At 44.0% G+C, this 17,899-nt stretch overlaps 1 protein-coding gene across 6 annotated transcripts in view; it reads right to left on the bottom strand.

Moving 5' to 3' along the window:
• The window catches only part of LOC121282233, a 67,804-nt gene extending 50,125 nt beyond the window's left edge, over nucleotides 1–17,679 (bottom strand). For 4 of the 6 annotated variants that reach the window (XM_041195838.1, XM_041195842.1, XM_041195841.1 and 1 more), the window contains exon 1: nucleotides 4,841–4,872. The gene's annotated coding sequence lies outside the window, so the exon portion shown is untranslated. Of the gene's footprint in view, nucleotides 1–4,840; nucleotides 4,873–8,521; nucleotides 8,562–17,652 lie in introns of those variants that run through there. The other 2 variants (XM_041195840.1, XM_041195839.1) reach the window with 2 other exon arrangements.
• Between the last annotated feature and the right edge of the window lie 220 nt (nucleotides 17,680–17,899).

The following is a 17,899-nucleotide window of genomic DNA, read 5'->3' as shown; positions in this document are numbered from 1 at the left end:
CATTTTACTAGGCTCCATCTTGCATGATCGCTCAGGCAACCTGAAAAAAAGTTGCAGGGCTTCAGGAAAATGGCAAGGAGTTAGGGCTAGCTAAATTGCTTTTACAGAGAGCCAACACAGACACAATGGGCCAAATGGCCTCCTTCTGTGCTGCAACCATTCTATGCTTCTAACATTTTACCAGATGAATTCTAGCACGAGCCTGGTCTCTGCTGACCCCTACTGACCACTGATATTTTAACAGGGAATATTTTCTTAAGTGGAAAATTCTCTGCAGTAAGCAATCATGTCTGGTAGATGGGAAGCTTTTCAATTACTGCATTCAATCCCCACCTACAATTTGACTAGACTGTTGTTTACCCATGAGCAACGGATTACTGCCTTCACGCTCCAACCACTATACACACACAGTCTGTCAATGTGGCAAGGAGACCGGCTTGACTTTCTTAGGCTATTACCTTACGTTTGTTGAGCTCAAGAGATTGATCCATCGCTCTGTTTACTAAAGATTCCGAGTGCCTTTTGGCTTTCCTTTAACGTTGCGATTCTGATCGTTTCAATGATTGAAAAGGAATAATTTCCCATTCTGATCTGTTGATTTCTTTTTTGTGCACCGCTTAGAAAATTATTTCTGAAAATCAAGACCACATCAGCAGGAATGAAAACTCTGCTGTTCGTCAAGTGCTTACAGCACGTTTAATTGCCACTCTAGGTGAAGCTGCACAGGATTTCTACCCAGAGCTGTATTATGTAGAAATTAGGCTCTCAGCCAACTTTTCACTCAAAACAACTCCATTGAGATGCAAAGGACCCAGGAAGGAGTCAGTAGGATTCTGTGCAGCGTTGATGAAATTGTCATTCAGACCAACTCATTTGGTACACATCAAGGACGTGATATCGCACACTTGCCATCACCGCTTCACCCTCCTGCGTAACGCAGTTGGTTAGGACAATGGGCGGCTTAATCACATAGGTCAGCAAGTTTCAGTATCTCCATCATTGGGAGTCTTAAGGTTCTCGACCTCAGATAATCAAGCTCTTTTCAGATAATTTGTCCTTGATAACTTTTTACTAACTACAATAAAAGCTGGGTAGCATTACGAAGTTCATCAAAAAGCCAAAACAAAAAAAAGTTATAGTTAACAGGCCACCAACATGAAATAAGAGCTTCACTGCAAAGTTACCTCGAGAATGTTGAAGAAAAGCTTGCATTTATATTGTACATTACACAACCCAGCAGACATCTCAAAGCACGTTTCATCCAATGACGTACCTTCTGAAGTGTAGTCATTGTTGTAATGTCGTTCTAACAAACCGCTGGTGATGTACACCTTAAATTGGTGACTCTATCATCAGTTCTTCCAGCCTCACAATGATTTTGCCATTGACCCCTTTCAATTTCTATCAAAAATATAATTACCAATTTCCCCTTTCACAATCTCATTGCTATACAGATAATTGCTATAAGACCTTTAAGAGCAGCCTGCACAACCCAATGTTGGCTCAAGAAATATGCTATCTAAAAGTATATTAAAACAGTGCAGAGTGATCTTTCTTAGTTAAAGGGCAAGTAAACAGACAGGCCACATTTGGCTTAGGTTGACCCCGAGGAGGGCTGGTTAACTCTGCAGGAACATCTGTTAAGGCTCCTTGACGAGCAAAAAGGCATGACGGCAAGAAACACCTCATTCACTCAGTGGAATCCAGTCTGCCTGAAATATACAGCTTGTGCTCCCCGATGCATCAGCTCGACTACATTGGTGGCAATCCGGTTCAGAGATTATAAATTCAAGCACCATACCAGAGACGAGCTCATAAACTATGCTCACTTGCCAGTGCAATACTGAGGGAGTGCTGCATTGTTGGAGGTATCTAACTTCAGATGAGGTGTTAAACTGAGAAGGGAGGAAACCAGTCTCAATTTCTCCAATCTATCTACATGACTGAAGGTTCTCATCCCTGGAACCATTCTCATGAATCTTTTCCGCAATCTCTCTACTGCCTTCACATCTTTCCTAAAATGTGGCATCCAGAACTGGACGTGATACTCCAGTTGAGGCCAAACTAGTGTTTCACACAAGTTTAACACCCTCCTTGCTCTTGTACTCTATGCTCCCATTAATAAAGGATCAATAACAACAGGCATCAAGAGCTGGTGGATTTTCCCTTTTGCTAGCCCATGGGCATGGAGCTCATTGACCATGTTCTAACTGCTGCGTTGGTTGACACCAATTAACTCAACAGCAACTGAATATAAACCTCCCCTTTTTGCAGCATCAATAGAAACCAGTGTGGCTGCCAGGTGCATAAAGGCAAACAACCTTTAACATGCATCCTTAATTAACCATAGTCCCTTTGGGAGTGGGTTGTCTACGAATGAGGGATTGTTGAACTCTGGTCATTGAGAGAAGCTACTGTTGACTCGTAGCATGGTGGAAATTAGGAACAGGAGTAGAGCATTTAGCCCCTTGAGCCTGTTCATCCATTCAATTACATCATGGCTCATCTGCAACCTAACTCCATATACCACCTGCCTTTGCCCCATATCCCATAATACCCTTGGTTAACAAAAACCTATCAATCTCAGCTCTAAAATTTACAATTAATCCAGTACCCATTACCATTTGCAAAAGAGAATTCCAAACTTCTATCACCCTTTGCGTATAGGAGCTTTTCCTAATTTAACTCCTGAATGGTCTGACTCTAATTCATAGACCTACATCTCCTAGTCCTAGACTCGCCAACCAACCACAATAACTTCTCTCCATCTACCCTATCCATTTTCCTTAATATCTTGAAAACTTCCAATTAAATCACCCCTTAACCTTCTAAATTCAGGGAATACAACCCTAGTTTGTGCAATCTCTCCTTGTAATTTAACCTTTGGAGTCCAGGTATCATTCTGGTAAACTTAATCTAAGGCTAACATATACTTGCTAAGGTACGGTGCCCAGAACTGCTCACTGTACTCCAGGTGTGGTCTAATCAGGACTTTGAACACTTGTAGAATGACTTCCACCCCATTGTATTCTGTTCCTCCAATTATGAGCAACAGCATTTCATTAGCCTTTTTGATTACTTTCTGTACCTGATCATAACATTTTAATAATCCATATACAGCGTTAGGTTTGAACCTCCACTGTTTCTAGATTTTCGCCATCTAAAAAGAACGCTACTCAAATCTCTCCCTGGCCTCGCTGCTCCATAACACGGTAACCTCCCCCCCACTAGATTGCAAGGATCATTTACATCACTTTCTTTACATAAATGCACATTTTGTCCACATTTTCCTTCATTACTTTGCCAGTCTCCGGTTCTGTGCAAAATTTTGGTCAAAAGATTTGCTGAGCTGTTGGAAACCATGATCAGGCAGAATCTAACCCACATCTAGGCAGCAATCATTGGCTATTGCAAATATATATTTGCCTTTTGATTAAAAAAAAGTAGCACCTTTCACAACCTCAGGATATCCTGAACACTTTTCAGGTGATAAAATTCTTTTGAAGTGTAATTACTGCTGCAACGTACAAAATAAAATGACCCTGTAAGTACCACAATGGTTCACACATCTACTTTATTCATTCTCGCCAAATGTGACCCCACCATAAAATTAATTTGACTCTGCTGACTTATATAACAACGTGCACTGATATTGAGTTGAGCCTTTAACAGAATAAAACATCCCCAAGGCTGAGGTCAGACAAAATTTAACAAGTCGCATGAGGAAACATTAAGGAAGGTGATCAAACAAAGTCTTGATCAAACAAGCGGGTTTCAAGGACCATTCTCAAGCCAGAGCAAGGCAGAGGGGGAATTCCAGAGTTTAGGCCGCAGAAGGCACGGTTGCTGACGTGAAGCGGTGAAAGCTGAGGGCCTGCGTTAAGCCAGAATTAGAGGGATGCAGAAATCTGAGGTCATGGGGCTGGAAGAGGCGACAGAGAAATGGAGGGATTTAAAAACAAGCATGAGAAATTGAAAATTGTCCCGTTGTCATACCAACGCCCACGAGCACCTTTACTTACTGCTTGGTAGCCAACACGCTTTAGCAATTGCTCTCCCAGTTTTGTTTTCACATTCAGCTATTACACAGAAGTTTTGGCCAAATATCCCTCCTTTCCTGAGTTTCAAATCACCCCACCCCATGTCCTCTTAGCCCCAACCTAACGCTGTGTTAATCCTGGTGCCAAGCTGTCTCATCCCGTTTCTCCAATACACTCATTCCACATTCCAATGTTAGCTTTATCTTGATTGATTAACTTGTGTGCCCCACTACGTTAGTTCAATCAAAGCAATTACCCTGCGGTTTCCAAACAGCATCCACTCTTAACCACAAGGACATATATTATTCTGTCTGTCTACTCATTTGAAGACCATTTGTTTAAACATTCCCTAACACACAACTGCAAAGCAGCAATTTATTTAGTGATTTGAAACCAATACAAAAATAAAAGTGTTGATGCTAGAAATCTGACTTTTGCCTTACACCATCATCCCTTTTCTCATTTAAACTTTTTGTTTTCCCATACAGACCCTTCCCTTTTCTGTTCTTTCCTAACCATCTGCACTGCCTCTGTTTAAAATCTCTTCCATCTCCAGCTTTTTACAGTTCTGATAAAACCTGAAACTGTCACTCTCCCCGATATCGTTGTGCATTTCCTGCTTAACACTCCACCTTTGGCAAATCAACATTAACAAACATATACATGAATGTTATACACACACAACAGAAGCAGAGTGAGTGGTGAACCACCCTCTAATCAGCAATAGTGTGAAGATCCCTTTCCATGCTGGTCTATTTCAGTCCCTGCATCTATTATCCAGACAGCCTCATTTAACTCACCTTCATTCAAACTAATCGTAGTTTAAAATAAATCAGGCTGATGATCAACATCCGTCAACCTAGTCGCGTTTAGTTTCGATAACACTCAGGAACCAAGAGAATAGGAAACAGTCATACTGTTTAGCAGTTTCAGAATAACTATTTAAAACACCTTCCACTCACTTGCCTCAAAAAACCTGAACTGCGTCTGAACCAGTTTACAACATCTCCTTATTGAGAACAAAAACAGAATTATCTGGAAAAACTCAGCAGGTCTGGCAGCATCGGCGGAGAAGAAAAGAGTTGACGTTTCGAGTCCTCATGACCCTTCTCAGCAGGTCTGGCAGCATCGGCGGAGAAGAAAAGAGTTGACGTTTCGAGTCCTCATGACCCTTAAGGGTCATGAGGACTCGAAACGTCAACTCTTTTCTTCTCCGCCGATGCTGCCAGACCTGCTGAGTTTTTCCAGGTAATTCTGTTTTTGTTTTGGATTTCCAGCATCCGCAGTTTTTTTGTTTTTATCTCCTTATTGAGTACTATTCTCTTGATTTCCCCCTCTACCTAATATCAAGCTGTTTACATCTCCAGAACAGTTTTACTCACTTGCACAATTTTTTTTTTAAATCAGACCTTTCAGGAATGCTAGCAATCAAGTCTGCCTCAGCGTCTCCAGCTTCATGGGGTTTTCAAAATTGAGACAATACCTTGTGATATGCAGCGTGCTCCGTACCTTTCCATCCCATACATTGATTTTTTTTTTAAACATGGCACATCGTATCGCATTCCATATACAAAGGCTCCTACGCGGAATCCAAGTCCGGGATTTTCAAAAGTAATAATAACCCAGAGAGTGGTGAGAACGTGGAACTTGCTACCGCTTGGAGTTATTGAGGCCAGTTTGTGCCAATGCATTTAAACACATAAGGGAGAAAAGGAGGAGAGAATTATGCTGATAGGGCGAGATGAAGGAGAGTGGGAGGAGGCTCCTGTGGAGCCTTAGCACTAGCATCAGGTCGCTTGGGCGAAATGGCCTGTTTTGGTGCTGTAAACTTCACTTGGAATGGAAGGAAATGGCAAACCACCACTGAAAAGAAAAAGCCAAGAAAACAGCTCAGGATGAAGCCAGCAGACAATGAGCCAAGAATCTGCCTTTTGCCAGAGCACTCATGGAAACAGCAACAAACGTGGAAAAACAACAGCTCAGAGTGCCACACGTGGTATGAAAAGGACCTTGAGCTCGAGTGCACTTTCTGTAATGTCCAAATTGAACTGTTATGGAATGCAATTCCACAAATATGGTGCAGATGCAATGGGCCGAATGGCCTCCTCCTGCATCGCAATGAGTCTGTGCTCCTGTGATTGAGAAAAAGGACAAATTTGGGACAGCACAGTCAATTGTCTGAAGGTAGAGTTTTGAAACTACTTTGGCCAATATTTATCACTCAATTAACGTCATGAAAAACACACCTCGCCATTATCACACTGCTGTCAGTGGGAGCTTGCTGTGCGCTAATTGGCTATGTTTCTGACATTACAACAATTACTACACTTCAAAAGTACTTCGTTGGCTGTAATGTGATTTGGGATGTTCTATAGAAAGCTGCTATAGAAATGCAAGTCTTTCAAATGTGCAACATGGAATAAACCAGGCAACATTCAGGTCTTGTGCAGCAATCCACAGCACAAGCGAATACCTCAGCGTACGGACTCAGCTCAGTTTCCTTTCTTTAGCTTCCATCATGGGATGTGGGTGTCGCTCTTAAGACCAGCATTTGTTGCCCATCCCAAACGGCCCTTCAACTGAGTGGTTTGCTGGGCCATTTCAGGGGGCAGTTAAGAGTCAACCACATTGCTGTGGGCCTGGAGTCACAGGTAGGCCAGACCAGGTAAGGAAGACAGATTTCCTCCCCCAAAGGGCATTAGAGAACCAGATGAGTTTTTAAGACAAATCGATGACAGCCGTCATGGTCACCATTACTGAGGTCAACTTTGTACTTCAAATTTATTAATGGAATTTAAATTCCACCAACTGCCAGTGTCCCCAGAGCATTAACCTGGATTTCTGGATTACTAGCCCAGTGACATTACCACTATGCCATCATCTCTCTCCTTTTACTCTAACCTGTACAAGCAAACAATCTATATAATAGATTGACAAAAAGGAGACACCTCACATCCAACACAGCAACTGGGAGGTAAAAACAAAAAACTGTGGATGCTGGAAATCCAAAACATAAAAAGAAATACCTGGAAAAACTCAGCAGGTCTAGCAGCATCGGCGGAGAAGAGCAAAATTGACGTTTCGAGTCCTCATGACCCTTCGACAGATCATGAGGGATTGAAACATCAACTGTGCACTTCTCCACCGATGCTGCCAGACCTGCTGAGTTTTTCCAGGTATTTCTGTTTTTGTTACAGCAACTGGAGGGATCTTCTCACATGTACTTAACAAAAACAATAATCAACTATTCCTCCTCTGTTAGCACGTTCCCAAGCCTCTGTCAGACTCGGTGTCGTTCTTTTGAACCGGAAAACAAGCATAGAAGAAAGGGTCTCGCGGTGATATGTTTGTGGGGCTCTGTTGGGAAATGGAGATACAACCCCAGATGTGGTTTGCTCTCTTTTGAGGCTTTCACGGAGTTGGTGGGTGCTAAGAAAAAAATTTAATTTGGAAACAGTAATATTTTTCTTCCTCTGGTCATTCAATTATGCAACAAAAACAGAAAATGCTGGAAAAACTCAGCGGGTCTAACAGCATCTGTGGAGAGAGAAACAGAGTTAATGTTTCGAGTCCATATGACCCTGCTTCAGAGCAAATTTAAATTCCACCAGCGGCCAGTGTCCCCAGAGCATTAACCTGGATCTCTGGATTACTAGCTAGCCCAGTGACATTACCACTATGCCATCATCTCTCTCCCTTCCATCTAACCAGCACAAGCAAACAATCTATATAATAGCTCTGTCTTTCTCTCCACAGATGCTGTTAGACCTGAGTTTTTCCAGCATTTTCTGATTTCGTTTCAGATTTCCAGCATCCGCAGTTATTTCGCTTTTTGTTTTGTCTTGTCTTAGCAGTTAATGGTGGGCTTAGGTGGAGGAGGTGGTTCATGTGGAGCAAAAAGACCAGCAGCTGGGCTAAATGGCCTGGTTCTGTGCGGTGATGTCAATGTGACTGCTGAATATTTCCAGCATTTTCGCTTTAATATTCCAGAGCCCCACCAATCCCCACTTTTGATCTTTACCTCATTCTCAGTCACTTTCTTCGACCTTAGCGGTGCCCAGTATTGAGGCAATTTCCTCTTCACCTGGGTTCTCAAATATAAAAGAGGTTCCTTTAACCAAACACGAGGTCACTGTAAACGAGATTAAAGTTGACAGCGCTACCTTCACAGGTTAACAGTTTTGTGACGCCGAATACCCATTATAAACTACTAGCTGAGTCAACCCTCCAAAAGCTTCAGAAATCTTGTAAATACAATAAATACAAATATTTCACTGATGCTAATCCTTGTCTCGGCTGACACAAAAGCTTAAGCAGAGCCACTTGTGAGGTTGATTGAAGCCATTGTCAATGAAGCATTTTCACAAACACTCCAGGTGAATTTAACATTAGTCTTATTTGCGTCTCTAAGGAACAACTTCACACCTGAAATGAAAGAGCTGTGGGGGGGTGGGGTGCTTTTTGAAGCAGACTGTTTTTACCTTAAATACAGCATAAGTGCTGGAAAGACTCAGGTTTGGTAGCATCTGTGGTGAGAGAAACGGTTAACCTTTCATGTCAAATATGACTCTTCCTCAGCACTTGCAGTTTTTACTTCAGATTTCCAGCGTCTGTATTTTGCTTTTATATTGTGCCACATTTAAGCATTTTTAACTGGTTTGACTGCATTCAACTCCAACTGTAGAGTCAATGGTTTCACTTTGCAAGAACCCTGTAGAGTTATGAGTAAATCTGCCCTGAAGGCATCTCACTTGAGCTTCATTTCTCCAATTAATAATTCATTTACATTACACAAGTTTCGCATTGGTGTGAAACTGAAACTGTTTTGGATCTTATTCAATCTGAACATGAATGCAATGTAAACTACCTTGCCATTAGAGGTTTGGAACTCCTCCTCAAACTGTGGTTTTATCCAGCGAAACTCTTCAGAAATTTCAGCCATTTACATAGTATTCACGGCACAGTAACAGGTCCGGCCATTATCACATTTTGCTCAACACAAAAACAGAATTACCTGGAAAAACTCAGCAGGTCTGGCAGCATCGGCGGAGAAGAAAAGAGTTGACATTTCGAGTCCTCATGACTCTTCGACAGAACTTGAGTTCGAGTCCAAGAAAGAGTTGAAATATAAGCTGGTTTAAGGTGTGTGTGTGGGGGGAGGGGGGGGTTCGGAGAGAGAAGTGGAGGGGGTTGGTGTGGTTGTAGGGACAAACAAGCAGTGATAGAAGCAGATCATCAAAAGATGTCAACGACAATAGAACAAAAGAACACATAGGTGTTAAAGTTGGTGAAATTATCTAAACGAACGTGCTAATTAAGAATGGATGGTAGGGCACTCAAGGTATAGCTCTAGTGGGGGTGGGGAGAGCATAAAAGATTTTAAAATATTTAAAAATAATGGAAATAGGTGGGAAAAGAAAAATCTATATAATTTATTGGGAAAAAAAAAGGAAGGGGGAAACAGAAAGGGGGTGGGGATGGGGGAGGGAGCTCAAGACCTAAAGTTGTTGAATTCAGTATTCAGTCCAGAAGGCTGTAAAGTGCCTAGTCGGAAGATGAGGTGTTGTTCCTCCAGTTTGCGTTGGACTTCACTGGAACAATGCAGCAAGCCAAGGACAGACATGTGGGCATGAGAGCAGGGTGCAGTGTTGAAATGGCAAGCGACAGGGAGGTCTGGGTCATTCTTGCGGACAGACCGAAGGTGTTCTGCAAAGCGGTCGCCCAGTTTACGTTTGGTCTCTCCAATATAGAGGAAACCGCATTGGGAGCAGCGAATGCAGTAGACTAAGTTGAGGGAAGTACAAGTGAAATGCTGCTTCACTTGAAAGGAGCGTTTGGGTCCTTGGACGGTGAGGAGAGGGGAAGTAAAGGGGCAGGTGTTGCACCTTATGCGGTTGCATGGGAAGGTGCCGTGGGAGGGGGTTGAGGTGTAGGGGGCGATGGAGGAATGGATCAGGGTGTCCCGGAGGGAACGATCCCTGCGGGATGCCACCTGGGGGGGGTGGGGGGGGGTGAAGGGCAGATGTGTTTGGTGGTGGCATCATGCTGGAGTACCAACGCCTCAACAAGACTTCGTCTCATCCGATGCCTCAACAAGAAACTTTGTCTCTCTCTTTCAGATGCAAAGGAACATAAGCTCCAACAACTTATCGACACCAACACCCATCCAGGACCCTCCACCCCTGCCCGTCCCGCTGTTCCCATCCCGTCTTCCAATCCCAGCCCCGGCCGTGTATCCACCATACCCCCTGACCTTCCCCTCTCCAACGCTGAACCTTCAGTGCTAAGAACTTAGTTTCATACCCTTACGCCCTCATCTCAATGAATTTCGGGCTTGGCACGATGCTGAACTCTTCTTCCACCACCTTAGTCTCCATGCTCACTTCTTTGGGCAGGAATTCTCTCCCCATTCAACGGATCCTTTTACCCACCTCCAATTTTCTCCCTCCACCTGGACCCCTCCCTCTGGATTCTTACCTTCTCTTGATCTTTTCATTGAGAACTGTCAGTGTGACATTAGTCGTCTCAATTTCTCTGCTCCTCTCACCCACTCTAACCTGTGTCTCTCTGAATTTGCTGCACTCCGTTCTCTCAGGTCCAACCCTAACATTGTCATCAAACCCGCTGACAAGGGTGGTGCTGTTGTTGTCTTGCGCACTGACCTCTACCTCGCAGAGGCTGAGCGTCAACTCGCAGACACTTCCTCCTATCTCTCCCTGGACCATCACCCCACCACTGAACATCAAGCCATTGTTTCCAGGACTGTTACTGACCTCATCTCCTCTGGAGATCTTCCTTCCACAGCTTCCAACCTGATAGTCTCCCGAACTCAGACGGCTCGCTTCTACCTCCTACCCAAAATCCACAAGCAGGACTGTCCCGGCAGACTGATCGTGTCAGCCTGTTCCTGCCCCACGGAACTCATTTCTTGTTATCTTGACTCCATTCTCTCTCCCCTTGTCCAGTCCCTTCCCACCTACATCCATGATTCCTCTGACACCCTACATCATATCAACAATTTCCAGTTCCCTGGCCCCAACAGCCTCCACTTCACCATGGACGTCCAATCCCTCTACACCTCCATCCCCCACCAGGATGGTCTGAGGGCTCTCCACTTCATCCTCGAACAGAGGTCCAAACAACCCCCATTCACCACTACTCTCCTCCGTCTGGCTGAACTTGTTCTCACACTGAACAATTTCTCCTTAAACTCCTCTCACTTCCTCTAAATAAAAGGTGTGGCTATGGGTACCCGCATGGACCCCAGCTATGCCTGTCTCTTTATGGGGTATGTGGAACATTCCTTGTTCCAGTCCTACTCCGGCTCCCTCCCACAACTCTTTCTCCGGTACATCGATGATTACTTCGGTGCTGCTTCATACTCTCGTCTGGACCTGTAAAAATTTATTAATTTTGTTTCCAATTTCCACCCCTCCATCATTCTCACATGGTCCATCTCTGACACTTCCCTTCCCTTCCTTGACCTCTCTCCCACAGCTACCTCGACTACAGCTCCTCACACCCCACTTCCTGTAAGGACTCCATCCCATTCTCTCAGTTCCTTCGCCTCCGTCGCATCTGTTCTGATGATGCTACCTTCAAAAACAGTTCCTCTGACATGTCCTCCTTCTTCCTTAACCGAGGTTTTCCACCCACGATCATTGACAGGGCCCTCAACCATGTCCGGCCCATCTCCCGCGCATCCGCCCTCACATTTTCCTCTCCCTCCCAGAAACATGATAGGGTCCCCCTTGTCCTCACTTATCACCTCACCAGCCTCCGCATTCAAAGGATCATCCTCCGCCATTTCCACCAACTCCAGCATGATGCCACCACCAAACACATCTTCCCTTCACCCTCCCTGTCAGCATTCCGTAGGGATCGTTCCCTCTGGGACACCCTGGTCCACTCCTCCATCACCCCCTACTCCTCAACCCAGTCCCACGGCACCTTCCCATGCAACCGCAGAAGATGCAACACCTGCTCCTTTATTTCCTCTCTCCTCACTGTCCAAGGGCCCAAACACTCCTTTCAAGTGAAGCAGCATTTCACTTGCACTTCCCTCTATTTAGTCTACTGCATGCATTGCTCCCAATGCGGTTTCCTCTACATTGGAGAGACCAAACGCAGACTGGGTGACCGCTTTGCAGAACACCTTCAGTCTGTCCGCAAGCATTACCCAGACCTCCCTGTCGCTTGCCATTTCAACACTCCACCCTGCTCTCATGCCCACGTCTGTCCTTGGCTTGCTGCATTGTTCTAATGAAGCTCAACGCAAACTGGAGGAACAGCACCTCATCTTCTGACTAGGCACTTACTGAATATTGAGTTCAATAATTTTAGATCATGAACTCTCTCCTCCATCCCCAACCCCTTTCCGATTTTCCCCCTCCTTTTTGTTTTTTCCAATAATTTATATAGATTTTTCTTTTCCCACCTATTTCCATTATTTTTAGGTGTATTTCCATCCATTGTTTTATCTCTACCTTTTAGCCTATTTCGAACCCTTCCCCCCACCCCACCACCACTAGGTCTATCTGTACCTTGCTCATTCTGCTTTCTACCCTTAATTAGCACATTTCTTTAGATAATCTCACCACCTTCAACACCTCTTTGTCCTTTTGTCTGTGACATCTTTTGGTTATCTCCACCTATCACTGACCCTCTATCCAGCTCGACTTGCCCCAACGCCACCAACACCCCCCCCCCCACCAACCCAACCACCACCCCTTACACCAGCTTATATTTCACCTCTTTTCTATTTCTACTTAGTTCTGTTGAAGAGTCATGAGGACACAAAACGTTAACTGTGCTCCTCTCTGCAGATGCTGCCAGACCTGTTGAGCTTTTCCAGGTATTTTTGTTTTTGCTTTGGATTTCCAACATCCGCAGTTTTTCGCTTTTATTTATTTGATTAATCTTCAATAGTTTATCAGTGACACAATTAGGTGCTGGCTAACTTTACCTGCATTCACTTAACGTTACATGGCATGGACCAATGCTCATATACAATAACGTCCCTGTGGGACAGAATGTCATTGTCCTGTGGAGTACATTGCCTTCAGGCTCACCACTGGCTTATCTGGTCTAACAACAGCCATTTCACACTCCCCTCCTTGGAGTTTTTGTAAAGCTACTCGATAACGATCAGTCCCACTGGCTTATTTATTGTTCCCAGGTTATAAATTCAGACGACTGGTGTCATCTTGTTTTTTTTTTCCCCAAACCATTCTCAAGGTCCCTGCACATATCAGTCAGCCACGTCCTTGTTACAATCTCTTTGGCGTCATCACAACTGCTTCCCACATCCTTTTGCAGGCATGTGTATCTGACTGGCATGATTGTTTGACCTATTTTCATAGAGTTCAACTTCCAGAAACTCAATTTTAGATAGCATAACAATAGTTTGTACCAAACATATACATATAGAAAAAGAAAGAATGCCTTGCAATTATACAGCACTTGTCACATCCTCAGGATATTCCAAAGTGCTTTACAGCAAATGAAATACGTTTTTTTAAAAAAGAGTCTGGTCTCTACTTAATGTAGGAAACAACGCAGTCAGCATGTGAACAGCGAACAGATCATGTCCAGATCGTCTGTCTTCAGTGATATTGACTGAAGGATAAATGTTATCCCTGGCTTTGTAATAAATAGTGCTTTTCAGAATCTCAGGATGTCCCAAGGGACATCCCAGCAAAGGAGTACTTTTCAAAGTGCATTCACCGTCAAACTACAAGAAAACACTGCAGCCAATTTGCACACAGAGCCTCGGCTTAACCTCTCTTCCAAAAAGATGGTAACTCTGGCAGCACATGCACTGGAGGGTCAACACTGACTTGTGCTCAAGTCTCTGGAGTGAAACTCGAACCCTCAACCTTCGGAGTCAGAGACATGAACGCTATCACTGAACCACTGGTGCCACAGGCAGACTGATACAGATATAGGGTGATAGACAGAGATGGAGACAATTGAGATTGAATTATAAATATAGTATGTAACAGTGTGACTTCTTGTTACACTAACAGTACTATTATCTGCCTTCATGCCTTTTCTTCCTTTTTAGCTGGGATGCAGTTCTTAGCTGTTTTCTCTGATTAAAACTCTAATTTTCATTAAAACTAGCCAGAACCAAGTTCCACTTGCCCATCATCACACATCAGCTCATGGAGCACCAGCATTTTACCTTATCATTGTAATGACCTCCAGCCCTACAAATCTGCGATCTCAGCATTCAGCTTTGACCTCTTGTGTAGCGGCCATGACTCCTTTCACCCCACAACAAAGCCGTGGCACAGCTATCTAGATCATAAATTTTAGCATTTCCTCCCTAAACATCTCCACCTCCTTTAAGGCCTGCTTTAAAACCTACCTTTTTCACCAGGCTTTTAGTCACCTGTCCTGATATCTCTTTCTCTGGCTTGTTCTGCGTTTTGTCTATTAATACAAACGCACGATGTACAAATTAGGAGCAGGAGTAGGCCGCTCGGCCCCTCGAGCCTGCTCCACCATTCAATAAGATCATGGTTGATCTGAACGTAACCTCAACCCCACATTCCTGCTGACCCCTGATAACCTTTCATCCCCTGGCTTGCCAAGAATCTATCTAGCTCTGCCTTAAAAAATATTCAAAGACTCTGCTTCCATCGCCTTTTGAGGAAGAGAGTTCCAAAGACTCACGACGCTCACTGAAAAAATTTTTCCTCATCTCTGTCTTAAATAATGGACCCTTTATTTTTAAACAATGACCCCTAGTTCCAGATTCCACCCCGCGCCCCCCTCCCCCAAGAGGAAACACCCTCACCACATCCACCCCGTCAAGACCCCTCAGGATCTTAAAAGGTCCTGTGAAGAATCTTGGGACATTTTTCCACATTCAAACTGCTATAAAAGAGCAAGTTGGCACCTATTTGTGGCCATTCCATTCAATCACTCTGGTTCCTGTTGTTTTACCAGGTCCAGAAGTGACCCTCACAGATCCAGACACAATCATAACGCAGGGAGGACTTTTCATACCCTTAAAGATTCTGCTTAAATCAGTTTTCCACATGACCTTCAAGAGCGTTATGTCACCATCGAGTCAAATCTTCCAATTATACCATGTGGTCGACTGTGATCAACATTAAAATTTTATTGAATGTGGTACAAGCAGCAATTTCCAACTGAACATCAGGGCCTAACTTACATCATCAGCAGTTCCCAACAGTTCAGGAGATAGAACCATAGAGCAGGACTTCCCAGGAGGAGGCCATTAAGCCCAGCGAGTCGGCATTTGTACTTTCAAAGAGCAATCCAGTTCATTCCAACTCCACCACCCCTGCACACACACACACACACACACACACACACACACACCCCACCCCCATTCTGGGCCTTTATTCTCTGGAGTTTAGTAGGATGAGGGGGCGACCTCAATACGATATTCTTACAGGGCTCAACAGGGTAGATGCAGGAAGGATGCTTGCCCTGACTGGGGGCATCTAGAACCTGGGACAAGGCTCAGAATAAGGAGCAGGCCATTTAGGACTGAGATGAGGAGGAATTTCTTCACTCAGAGGGTGGTTTTGGAATTCTCTGCCCCAGGAGGCTTTGGGGCTTGGTCATTGACTGTGTTCAAGACTGAGGTTGATAGATTTCTATATGTTAAAAACATCAGGGGATACGGGGATAGCGCAGGAAAACAGAGTTGACGTAGACGATCAGCCATGCTCTCTGAATGGAGGAGCAGGCTTGAAGGGCTGAATGGCATCCTCCTGCTCCTATTTATGTACATTCCTTCCCCATATCACTGCAATTCGTTTCTCCCATTCGTTCATGGGATGTGGGCTTCGCTGGCTGGGCCAGCATTTATTGCCTATCCCTAACTGCCCTTGAGAAGGTGGTGATGAGCTGCCTTCTTGAACCGCTGCTGTAGACACACCCACAGTGCTGTTAGGGAGTGAGTTCCAGGATTTTGACCCAGCGACAGTGAAGGAACGGCGACATATTTCCAAGTCAGGATGGTGAGTGGCTTAGAGGGGAACTTCCAGGTGTTGGTGTTCCCAAGTGTCTGCTGCCCTTCTCCTTCAATCTAGATGGTAGCGGGTTTGGAAGGTGCTGTCTAAGGAGAGTTGAAGGCCACAATAAATCTGTATCCACCACCATATCAGGTATTCTAAATCCTAACCACTCGTTGCATGAGAAAGCTTTTCCCCAAGTTACCTCTCGTTCACTGTTCCCTCTACACACCTATAAAACATTACAATAACAAGATAATTTGCTTACATAACTGTCATTGCAGTTCAAAAAAATTCATCGAATGAAAAGCATTTTCCACTTTTTTTTTTTAAATTCGTTCATGGGATGTGAGCTTCACTGGCTGGGCCAGCATTTATTGCCCATCCCTAGTTGCCCTTGAGGTGGTGGTCATGAGCCACCTTCTTGAGCCGCTGAAGTCCATGTGGTGTAGATACAGCCACCGTGCTGTTAGGGAGGAAGCACCGGTTTTCTCCCTCCTGGCCTCGTCAACATTATGGCTCTGGACGTCAACAGTGTCACACGGCCTTTACGTTTGTGAGCGCTATTCAGAGTTGACTGAGCTTTGCTCAGTACTAGCAAGTCTCAATTTGAGTCAGGAGATTGTTGGACGAAACCACAGTCCTGGAATTGTGTACCCAATCTATAGTGACCCTTCTGTGCCGTATTAAGGGAATAAGCCGAGTCAGAGGTACCATATTTAAGGATGAGCATAAACCAAGGTTCTGTCTGTCTGCTAAAGTGCTTTGCACTATTTCAGAAAAACAAGGGAGCTTTGTAAACAAATATGCATTTCCCTTCTGCCTAACACAAGGTAGTTAACTAACTTAACTCTCTCCACCATCCCCACCCCCTTTCTGATTTTTCCCCCATCCTTTTCATTTTTTCCTATAATTTATATAGATTTTTCTTTTCCCACCTATTTCCATCATTTTTAAATGTATTTCCATCCATTGTTTTATCTCTACCTTTCAGCCTTTTGCGATTCCTTTACCCCACCCCCACTAGGTCTATCTGTACCTTGCTTGTCCTTTCATCCCTTAATTAGCACATTCCTTTAGATATCATCACCTTCAACACCTCTTTGTCCTTTTGTCTGTGACATCTTTTGGTTATCTCCACCTACAACCCCTCCAGCACCTACATTTCCAACAGGTATTGGTGATAACAATCCAATAGTAGACCCATTCCTGTACTCAGGGTCACGTTAATCGGTTGTGGCTCTTTTGGAGTAAAACAATTAAACTAAATGAACAAAATCAGGGAGTTAATCAGTTGTAGCTCTGCTACCAAGTGTCCCACCTTAGATTCGTACCAGTTCAGTATTGGGTATGACTAACACCCGCTTTAACAAGTAGGAGAAATGCAGTCACACTTTTTTGGTACTTGCAAGAAGTTAATGATTTGAAGTGGACAGAAGGGGAATTGAGAACTAAAGAATAAATATGTAACTTGTTTTAACAATGAAAAGTTCCAGATGCACCTATTTACATTCTAAAATAAAATTCACATGCTTTATACTGATTGAGGATTTTTCTCCACCCATTTCAGTGAAAATAGCAAACTTTGAATCAATAGCTGAAGCTAAAGATCTCACCTTCCAGTGCTCTTTCCTCTTGAATGTAGATTAAAATCAGGTGACTCAAGGCTCTGTATTTATCAACTGAGAAACCCCGCCCACCTCTTAAAGGGACCATCACCAGTATCCAAACCAGGGGTTCCTATCAGACTCTGCACATTTCTGATATCTAGCTTTAAACAGGTTTCACTTCTGATTTTATTTAATTTGATATGAATACATATCCCAATGATAAAAGCAAACTTAGGCAGGAATGTGGCGTTGA

This window comes from Carcharodon carcharias, chromosome 9, assembly GCF_017639515.1.
Source record: "Carcharodon carcharias isolate sCarCar2 chromosome 9, sCarCar2.pri, whole genome shotgun sequence".
In the NCBI taxonomy this organism is placed as follows: Eukaryota; Metazoa; Chordata; class Chondrichthyes; order Lamniformes; family Lamnidae; genus Carcharodon; species Carcharodon carcharias.
This window is presented reverse-complemented; position numbering and strand designations above follow the sequence as displayed.